Here is an 11,635-nt window from a genome sequence, read left to right on the forward strand (position 1 = left end):
AGCTTCATTAGTGAAGGAGAAATAAGATTTTCTTCAGACAAAGAAATGCTTAGGGAATTCATTACCAACAGGACTGCCTTGCAAATGAAACAACCACATAAACAAGTCAGCAAAATAATCAACTAGCATCATTATGACAAGATCAAATTCACACACAAAAATACTAACCTTAAATGTAAGTGAGCTAAATGCCCCAGTTAAAAGCCATGGAATGGCAAGCTGAATAAAGAGCCAAAATCCATAGGTATTCTGTCTTCAAGAGACCCATCTCACATGCTAAAGTCACATATAGGCTCAAAATAAGGGGTCGGAGGGAAATTTACTAAGCAAATGGAAAACACAACAAAGGAGGGGTTGCAATCCTAGTTTCTGACAAAACAGACTTTAAACCAACGAAGATAAAAAAAGACAAAGAAGGGCATTACATAATGGTAAAGGGTTCAATTTAACTATCCTAAATATACATGCACCCAATACAGAAGCACTTAGATTCATAATGAAAGTTCTTAGAGACCTACAAAGGAATTTAGACTCCCATACAATGATAATGTGAGACTTTAACACCTCACTGACAATATTAGACAGATTATCAAGACAGAAAATTAACAAAGATATTCAGGACCCAAACTCAGCATTGAATCAAGTGGACCTGATAGATACCTACAGAACTCTCCACACAAATTCAACAGAATATATATTTTTCTCATCACCACATGGGACTTACTTTAAAATTGATCACATAATCAGAAGTAAAACACTCCTCAGTAAATGCAAAATAATTGAAATCATCACAAACATTCTCTCAGACCACAGTGCCATCAAATTGGAAATCAAGACTAAAAAATTCACTCAAAACCACACAGATACATGGAAATTGAACAACTTGCTCCTGAATGACACTTGGGTAAATAATGAAATTAAGGCAGAAATCAAGAACTTATTTGAAACTAATGAGAACAAAGAGACAATGTACCAGAATCTCTGAGATACAGCTAAACCAGTATTAAGAGAGAAATTTATACACTGAATGCCCATATCAAAAATGCCAGAAAAATGTTGTTAACAACTTAACATCACAACTAAAAGAACTAGGTAACTGAGAGCAAACAAACCCCCAATCTAGCAGAAGACAAGAAATAACCAAGATCAGAACTGAACTGAAGGAGATGAAGAAGGCATAAAAATACTTCAAAAAATCAAGAAATTCGGGAGCTGGCCTTTGGAAAACATTATTAAAATAAACTGCTAGCTAGACTAATAAAGAAGCAAAGGTAGAAGAATGAAATAAACACAATCAGAAATGATAAGGTGGATATCACCACTCACCCCACAGTAATAAAAACAACCATAAGAGAATACTGTAAACACCTCTATGTACATAAACTAGAAAATCTAGAAGAAATGGATAAATTTCTGGACACACACACCCTACCAAGACTGAACCAGGAGGAAATTGAATCCCTGAATACACCAAAAATGAGTTCTGAAATTGAAGCAGTAATAAATAGCCTACCAACCAAAACCAAAACCAAAACCAAAAACCCAGAACTAGATAGATGCACAGTTGAATTCTAGTTGAGGTATGAAGAAGGGCTGGTACTATTTCTACTGACACTGTTTCAAAAAATTGAAAAGGAGGGACTCCTCCCTAACTCATTCTATGAGGCCAGCATCATCCTGATAACAAAACCTGGCAGAGATAGAACAAAAGAAAAGTTTAGTTCGTTATCCTTGATGAACACTTATGCAAAAATCCTCAATAAGATACTGGCAAACCAAATGTAGCAGCACATCAAAAAGAAAGCTTATCCACCATGATCAAGTTGGCTTCATCCCCAGGATGCAAGGTTATTGGTTCAACATACACAAATCAGTAAGTGTGATTCCTCACATAAACAGAACTAAAGACAAAAATCACATGATTATCTCAATAGGTACATAAAAGGACTTCAATAAAATGTAAAATCCCTTTATGTTAAAAACTTTCAATAAACTAGGTATTGAAGGAACCTCAAAATAATAAGAGCCATATATGATAAACCCACAGTCAATGTCACACTTAATGGGTAAAAACTGCAAGCATTCCCCTTGAAAACTGGCCCAAGACAAGGATGTCCTCTCTCACCACTCCTATTCAACTTAGTATTGGAAGTTCTGGCTAGAGCCATCAGGCAAGAGAAAGAAATAAAACGTATTCAAATAGGAGGAGATGAAGTCAAACTGTCACTGTTTTCAGATGACATGATCCTGTATCTAGAAAACGTCATCATTTCAGCACAAATGCTTAAGTTGATAAGCATCTTTAGCAGAATCTCAGGATATAAAATTAATGTGCAAAAATGACTAGCATTTCTATGCACCAGCAACAGGCAAGCAGAGAGCCAAATCATGAATGAACTCTTATTAACAACTGCTGCAATAGGAACAAAATACCTAGGAATACTGCTAATGAGGGACGTGAAGTATCTCTTCAAAGAGAATTATAAATCACTGCTCAAAGAAATCAGAGATGACATAAACAAATGGAAAAACATTCCATGCTCATGGATAGGAAGAATCAATATCATGAAAATCATTGTGCTGCCCAAAGTAATTTATAAATTCAATGATATTCACATTAAACTACCATTGATATTCTTCACAGAATTAGAAAAAATTATTTAAAAATTCACATGAAACCAAAAAAGATCCCAAACAGCGAAGGAAATTCTAAACAAAAATAACAAAGCTGGAGGCATCACATTACCTGACTTCAAACTGTACTATGAGGCTACAATAAACAAAACAGCATGATACTGGTACAGGAACAGACATATAGAGCAATGGAACATAATAGAGAATTCAGAAATAAGACCACACACTTACAACCATCTGGTCTTCAACAAGCTTGACAAAAAAAAGCAATGGAGAAAGGACCCTCTATTTAATAAATGATGCTGGGAGTACTGGCTAGCCATATACATTGAAGCTGGACCCCGCCTTTACACCATATGCAAAGATTAACTCAAGATAGATTAAAGACTTAAATGTAAAACCCCAAACTCTGAAAACCCTAGAAGAAAATCTAGGTAATACCATTCAGGACATAGGCATGGGCAAAGATTTCATGATGAAAACATCAAAAGCAATTGCAACAAAAGCAAAAATTGACAAATGGGATCTAATTAAACTAAAGAGCTTCTTCACAGCAAAAGAAATTATCATTAGAGTGAATTGACAACCTATAGAATGAGACAAAATTTTTGCAATCTATCCATTTGACAAAGGTCTAATGTGCAGTCTACATGGAACTTAAATTAAACAAATTAATCCTATTAAAAAGTACACAACTGCTACTCAGGAGGCTGAGGCAGGAGAATTGCCTGAACCCAGGAGGCAGAGGTTGCGGTGAGCCGACATTGCGCCATTGCACTCCAGCCTGGGTAACAAGAGCGAAACTCCTTCTCAAAAAAAAAAAAAAAAAAAAAAGTACACAAAATGGCTGGGCGCTGTGGCTGACGCCTGTAATCCCAGCACTTTGGGAGGCTGAAGCAGGCAGATCATAAGGTCAAGAGATTGAGAGCATCCTGGCCAACGTGGTGAAACCCCGTCTCTACTAAAAATACAAAAAAAAAAAAAAAAAAAAGCCAGGTGTGGTGACACATGCCTGTGGTCCCAGCTACTGGGGAGGCTGAGTGGGAAGAATCGCTTGAACCCAGGAGGCAGAATTTGCAGTGAGCCGAGATTGCACCACTGCACTCCAGCCTGGCGACAGAGCAAGACTCCATCTCAAAAAGAAAAAAAAAAATACACAAAATACATGAAGACACTTCTCAGAAGAACACATTTATGCAGCCAACAAACGTGAAAAAATACTCAACATCACTGATCATTAGAGAAATGCAAATCAAAACCACAACGATATGCCATCTTATATCAGTCAGAATGACAATTGTTAAAAAGTCAAAAAAATCGTTTTACTATAAGGACACATGCACATGAATGTTCATTGCAGCACAGTTTACAATAGCAAAGACCTGGATCCAACTCAAATGCCCATCGATGATAGACTGGACAGGGAAAATGTGGCACATATACACCATGGAATATTATGCAGCCATAAAAAACGATGAGTTCGCGTCCTTTGTAGGGACATGGATGAACCTGGAAACCATCATTCTCAGCAAACTGACACAAGAACACAAAATCAAACACCACATGTTCTCACTCATAGGCAGGAGATGAACAATGAGAACACATGGACACAGGGAGGGGAGCACTACACACTGGGGTCTGTTGGGGGGAAATAGGGGAGGGACAGCGGGGGGTGGGGAGTTGGGGAGAGATATCATGGGGAGAAATGCCAGATATAGGTGAAGGAGAGGAAGGCAGCAAATCACACTGCCACGTATGCACCTGTGCAACAATCTTGCATGTTCTTCACATGTACCCCAAAACCTAAAATGTGATTAAAAAAAAAAAAAAAAAACAGCTGCTGGCAAAGTTGTGGAGAAAAAGGAATGCTTTTACACTGTTGGGAGTGTAAATTACTTCAAACATTTTGGAAGACAGTGTGATGATTTCCCAAACATGTAGAGGCAGGAATAACATTTGACCCAGTAATTCCATTACTGAGTATACATCCAAAGAAATATAAATCATTTTATTATAAAGATACATGTGGGGATCACTCCAGCGTAGAGACCCCTAAGTGTCTCCGCCATAATGGAGTTTGAGCCCAGACACATTTCTCCCCTCCTGGACGCAGTTGAGCTAAGGGAAAGAAGGAAGTGCAAGAAGTTTGATTTTGCAGAAGTTTATTTCTGGTTCACTGATCTAACAGTTTGGCTGGGAGAAGGCTGTGTGGTTTCACTGCGCATTGTATTTCTTGAAGTTCCTGTTCTGGGCTAGTTTTTATGACTCTGTTACCAGGTACTCACTGAAGCTTGTGACCATTCATATGACATTTGAAATTGTTACCTTTAAGATTTATACCTTGGTTTGACCATTGTAAAATGTGATCTTGTTTCTGCGTTTTTGATTATCGGATAAGTAGAAAAGGTCACCTGTTTGTTTTATGACTTCTTGATCAATCTTTATGACAGTTGGTTGTATGCTTCTCCTTTTACTAGTTTTATCTTGAACCCCAGGCTTGCAATGTTGTAACTTTCCCTTCTCCTTTGTTGTAGTAACCTCACTAAGAGACTTGACGTCAGCCACTGCAGGCTAAAGGGTATATAATGAGACCCTGTGCACAAAATAAATTGCTGACTTGGGCAGTCCTTGTCAGTCCTCCAGACCCCATTCTGTTCTATCTCTCTTTTCTTCTGCGCACTCTCTCTTCCAGGTATTGGGACCCTCTTGCTGGTCAAGAGATCCCCAGCAGACATTCCGATCTCACAGACCACAACAGATACATGCATGTATATGTTCATTGCAGAACTATTCACAATAGCAAAGACATAGAATCAACCTAAATGCCTGTCAGTGATAGACTGTAAAAAGAAAATGTGGTACTTATGCACTGTGGAATACTATGCAGCCATAAAAAGGAATGAGATTGTGTTCTCTGCAGGAACATGGATGGAGCTGGAAGCCATTATTCTCAGCAAACTAATGTAGAAAAAGGAAACCAAATGCTGAATATTATAAATGGGAGCTGCACGATGAGGACACATGGGGGAAATGACAAACACTGGAGACTTTTGGGGTGGAGGGAGAGAGAGCATCAGGAAGACTAGCTAACAAATGCTGAGCTTAATACTTAGGTGATGGCATGATCTGTGTAGCAAACCACCATGGCACATATTTACCTATATAACAAATTTGCACCTCTTGCACATGTACTGCTGAACTTAAAAGAAAAGTTGAAGGAAAAAAAAACCCCAATACAACTGATGATTAGGGATATTTGCATTGCTCAAAATATTATTTTATTTAGCATTTTATTCATCTAATTGATTTCAGCATTTCAATTTTATTTTTTCACATAATTTTTTGACTGCAAATTTGTCCTTATAATTACAAAATTCTGAGAATAATATCACATTTAGTAGCTGTGCAATTTGATGGACTATTTTGTCTACTTTTATACTTCTGCTATTATTTTAATGATATATCTCAGGTTAAATATTGGAATTGTATGCACTTGTATTTGTTCAAATATATAAACTGATTTTTTTCTTTTTTTAGCATTTTACTTACTAGTTACAAAACTATTAAGTACTGTACTTGAATTCTTTAACATTGTTTAGTAGAGTTTTAAATTTGACAACATATAACACAAATGAATACTAAAATATATTACAAAATATAATATTAAAATAAAATTTTATTTTAACATAAATGTCTCTTTAATCATAGCATGTGGGATGTTATGCTTACAGATTTAAATATAAATATGCATTAAATGGAGTTATTTTTTGCACAAGCGCTGCTTTATTCTAGACTGACCAGAAAAAACTCCCTGAACTCCACAATTTGGTTTAGAATCATTTTATGAAATTGCTTTTTATGAAAATTTGAGACATATTATTTAATTTGGATAATAACTAGCTATAATTGAAATGTAGATAATTAGAGAAAATAAGAACCTGACAAAGAGTTAAGAATTCCATTAGTGCTTCTGGTACATTATAAATAATCAGCTAAAGAAAATGCTAAAAAAAATACCAACCTTAGTAGAGCATTGATTTTTTCAATGCACTTCAGCCTCTGTAAGTAGTTTTCTTAAACATACAAATTAAGTGCATTAGAAAAGAAAAGCAATCCTTAGTTTACTAAAAAGGATTAGAAAGAGTTGTATAACCATTTTCTTCCTAATCTTTAACAGATACCAGAAAAGTGTATTTGTGATGACCAAGAAAACTCTAACACCACTTTACAGTTCATTAACTTCAATATTTAATTTCCAGGGATTGACCAATAAATCAACTTTATATCAATTGTTTCTCAATTTTTAAAGCTATTTTTAAGACAATACAGTTATTTGGCTGTCTTTAGACTGTTTATTTAATTAAATTAATTCAATTAAATTAACTAGATTTTTAGAAGAAAGAGATTCTTACATAAAATATGAAGTGGCCAAATAGTAGAATTTTACATTTTTCAGTAAGTATTAAATTAAAGAAACTACTGTAATAATTATCAATATTAAGTCTTAACATTTTGAAGTGTTATGTTACATTGTATGTGGTGATTAGCAATTCAAATAATTCACTGTCTTTATCAAGACTTGAAAAGGATCAGACAAAACAAACTGAACACATGATATCCTTTTAATTCTTACAAGCTGCAGAAAACATTAATGTTGATTACAGATGTAAATGTCTCTTTTGTATGGTTTATATGGAAACTAAGAATTATTACATATTTATTTATTAGTTATATCTATTCTTAAAGGCTAGAGGACATTTGAAGAAGTCTTGCTGTATATTTAGTTCTCAATTTAATCTGTTTTTAAAAATTGGTATGTTCAATAGAAATGTGACAAAACCAGATGTCTTTGATTTACATGCCTGCTTAGCAATCAAACAGTGAGCCTGATTAGAGACTTGACCTCTCTATTTCTCAGTTTTCTCATCTGTAGAGTTAAAAACAATATTCTACTGGTTTGATTGTTGTGTAAAGTTAGACCAAGTCTATGAAGTCTTTGAACAATGCAAAGACATACTGTATGTTGAACAGGTGTTTACTACCTTTGCAATTGCAGTAGATAGTATTCCAGGTCGTTCTAACCAATAGTGCAGTCATGACTCCAGATAACAAAAAACCTGTATCATCCCATGACCATGCTCATAAAAAGATTTATTAGAAAGACTGGGCTGGGTGCAGTGGCTCACACCTGTAATCCCAGTACTTTGGTAGACCGAAGTGGATGGAACACTTGAGGTCAGGAGTTCAAGACCAGCCTGGCCAACAAGGTGAAACCCCATCTCCACTAAAAATACAAAAATTAGCCAGATGTTGTGGCACGTGCCTGTAATCCCAGCTACTCTGGAGGCTGAGGCAGGAGAATTGCTTGAACCAAGGAGGTGGAGGTTGCAGTTGAACCAAGATTGTGCCACTGCTCTCCAGCTAGGGCACAGAGTGAGTGAGACTCCTTCTAAAAGACAAAAAAATAAAATAAGATTGTCAGGTAAGACCTTATTTCTTCGAGGTGAAGATAATTTTTAATGCATTTCATTAAGAGCTATTTTTCTTGTACATTCGTGACTTGATTTCTTTGTCTTGTGGCATCCACAGCCTACTACCTATTTAGAAGTAAGTGTTACAGCCTTGAACCGAGATGGGGTTGAGATCACTACCACATAATCTATGTTCAGAGATGGGGCATGGTTGACATTTGCACCTCTAATTTCTCCTCATATCGCTAAAACCTTTACCAGATGTCTCCTCTTTGGTTCAGGAATCAGGCAAAATAACATCCAGGTGTTCTTTTGTATCAATTCTGTCTTCAAGCTTCAACCCAGGTAAGGAGGTCGGTTGATTTTCTGCCTCTTTTCTTCTGACTTCAATGTACTCTAATTTTCTCCATATTTTCTAACCTCCTATCAGACCACAGCATTTCATAAGTTGTTATTGTCTCATAATTTGATAAACTGTATGTCCTAAAGTTCAATAGGTTTTGTTAACCTAAGTCAAGACTTACATTTGAAATTTCTATTTCTTTATATTTCACAGTGACCTAGATATTAGAGCCATCAATTGCTAATGTAAATATATTTTGTATGGCCTAGTCTTGGCTAGCTTCACTTCGTCCAAGTGGAGTAAGTGCCAATGAAGGATAATCAAATTTCGTTTGTAGCATCTGAATTTTAACAAACTACACAACTGTTTTTGGTCCGTGGCATAGCAACTTAAATCAGGGTCACACAAATGAATGACAGGGATGTTGCTGGGTTCTTGTCATGTGTTCTCATCAAATAAGATCATTTTTATTATAATTTTATTTACTTATAATGTTATACAAAGCATAAATGTAATTTTGACTAGCAATGTATCTACACTGCTATGCAGAGGGAATGATCTCTGTCTTTACCAAGAAAAAAAAATGCATCATCATAAGTTGGTTAGTATTTAATCCAGGTAGAATATTATCTAGGCATTTAATGACAATTGCAGAGTGACAAAAGCAATTTTCTTGAAAATGTGCTATACAATGATAATTACTGAGATAAACATGAAAAAATACAGTATACTAACCAAATATTTTAAAATACGAATTCAACCATATTTAGAATAATTGTTGGATTTTTTGTATTCATATAAATTGTTGGAGTTATTTGGACATAGATTTTGTTTACATTGCAACACAGCATTATACCAATGATAATTTTAAACATTTTTAGGGGTTAGTACATCGCTCTAGAGTATATTTAGTTCCAGCATACCTAAATCATAGCTATTAGCAGTTAACAGTTAATAAGAGGAGACACCACCAAAAAGGTGCACAGAACCCTCTTCATTTTCATTCATGAAAACAGTATTAAATTGTTTCAAAGCATATTGCATGGTGAATTGAATAATAAAAGATATTCATGGGTACATTCTTGTTTCAAAAACATTCGCTTCATATTTCAAAGAACCCACTCTTGCATTCTGCATCCATCAAACAGCTTAAGCAATTTCCCATTTACACTTTATTCTACTGCATTTTGCATGCACTTCTAAAATTCAATTTAACATTAATGTCATTTTGTGTACTGTGTTATTTATATTAGATGTTTACATTGATCTCACTCACTTGATATTTGATCAAGTTCTACTTTGCTGTGCTACTCAAATATAGGGCTGATGAAATTCTTTCCCCATTAACAGTTCTTCAAACATGTGAGGAAAACTTTGGAATATATAAACCTACCATAAAACATTTCCCTTAAAACAAAGTTGTGAGAAAACGGAGCAAGCAGAAGGTATCCTGAGCTTTGAACAAGCATGAACTGTCAGTGTATTTAGTATCTCAAGAGAAAAACTGCTCATCTAGAGCTAACATAATAGTCAAAACATTCAAGAAAATGGTTCATAAATGATGCATCTTAAGAGGTGACAGAGAAAAGCCTGAATAGAGAGCATGCAAGTAATGTGTGAATACAGCAAGGAGATATAAATAGTCAATCACAAGGGAATAGCAAGCAGAAACTGACTGTCAAACAGGATTACTTTTTCTAAGTCTCAAGGATGCTAAAATAAGTATTGAAAGATAGAGGGTAGAAAGTAATGAGAGAAAAAAATGCAGTAAATAAAAATCAGATCAAAGTTTCAAAAAATCAATTTAAAAATACTTAATGCCATAATAGGAAGAGACAGGAGGAAGAGGGGGAGAGAGAGAGAGAGAGAGAGAGAGAGAGAGAGAGAGAGAGAGAGAGAAGAGAGAGAAGAGAGAGAAAGAGGGGAGAGAGAGAGAGACAGAGAAAGAAATGGAATCATTTTGTCATAGCACTATTTTAAACTTTTTTTTTTTTTGAGATAGGGTGTCACTCTGTCACCCAAGCTGGAATGCAATGTTGTGATCATGGCTTACTGCAGCCTCAACATCCTGGGCTCAAACAATCCTCCCACCTCAGCCTCCCAGGTAGTTGGGACTACAGGCATGTGCCACCACACCTGGATAATTTTTGTATTTTTTGTAGAGACAGGGTCTTGCCATGTTGCCCAGGCTAGTCTCAAACTCCTGGACTCAAGCGATCCTTTTGCGTTGGCCTCTCCAAGTGCTGGGATTACAGACACGAGTCACCATGACTGGCCTATGTTAAACATGTGCATATGTTCTCTCTCTCTCTCTCTCTTTCTCTCTCTCTCTCTCTCTATTTTCAAGACGTTCTCCTTACTCTTGGTAGTATTTCTTTTCTTTTTGTTTTTTTTCAATTATACTTTAAGTTCTGGGATATGTATGCAGAATGTGCAGGTTTGTTACATAGTTATGCACGTGCCATGGTGGTTTACTGCACCCATCAACTTGTCATTTACATTAGATATTTCTCCTAATGCTATACCTCCCGTAGTCCCCTGCCCCATGACAGGCCTCAGTGTGTGATGCTCCCCTTCCTGTGTCCATGTGTTCTCATTGTTCAGCTTGCATTTATGAGTGAGAACAGGCAGCATTTGGTGTTCTGTTCCTGTGTTAGGTTGCTGAGAATGATGGTTTCCAGCTTCATCCCTGTCCCTGCAAAGGACATGAACTCATCCTTTTTTATGGCTGCATAGTATTCCATGGTGTATATGTGCCACATTTTTCTTATCTAGTCTACCATTGATGGACATTTGAGTTGATTCCAAGTCTTTGCTATTGTAAACAGTGCTGCAATAAACACTCATGTGCATGTGTCTTTATAGTAAAATGATTTCTAATCCTTTGGGTATATACTCAGTAATGGGATTGCTGGATCAAATGGCATTTCTGATTCAAGATCCTTGCAGAATTACCACACTGTCTTCCACAATGGTTGAACTAATTTACACTCCTACCAAGAGTGTAAAAGTGTTCCTATTTCTCCACATTCTCTCCAGCATCTGTTGTTTCCTGACAGATTGCTATTCTAACTGGCAAGAGATGGCGTCTCATTGTGGCTTTGATTTGCATTTCTCTAATGACCAGTGATGATGAGATTTTTTTTTCATGTTTTTGGCCACATAAGTGTCGTCTTCTTTTGAGAAG

This window comes from Aotus nancymaae, unplaced genomic scaffold, assembly GCF_030222135.1.
Source record: "Aotus nancymaae isolate 86718 unplaced genomic scaffold, 86718_ANA_hifiasm-v0.15.2.pri h1tg000065l, whole genome shotgun sequence".
NCBI lineage: Eukaryota > Metazoa > Chordata > Mammalia > Primates > Aotidae > Aotus > Aotus nancymaae.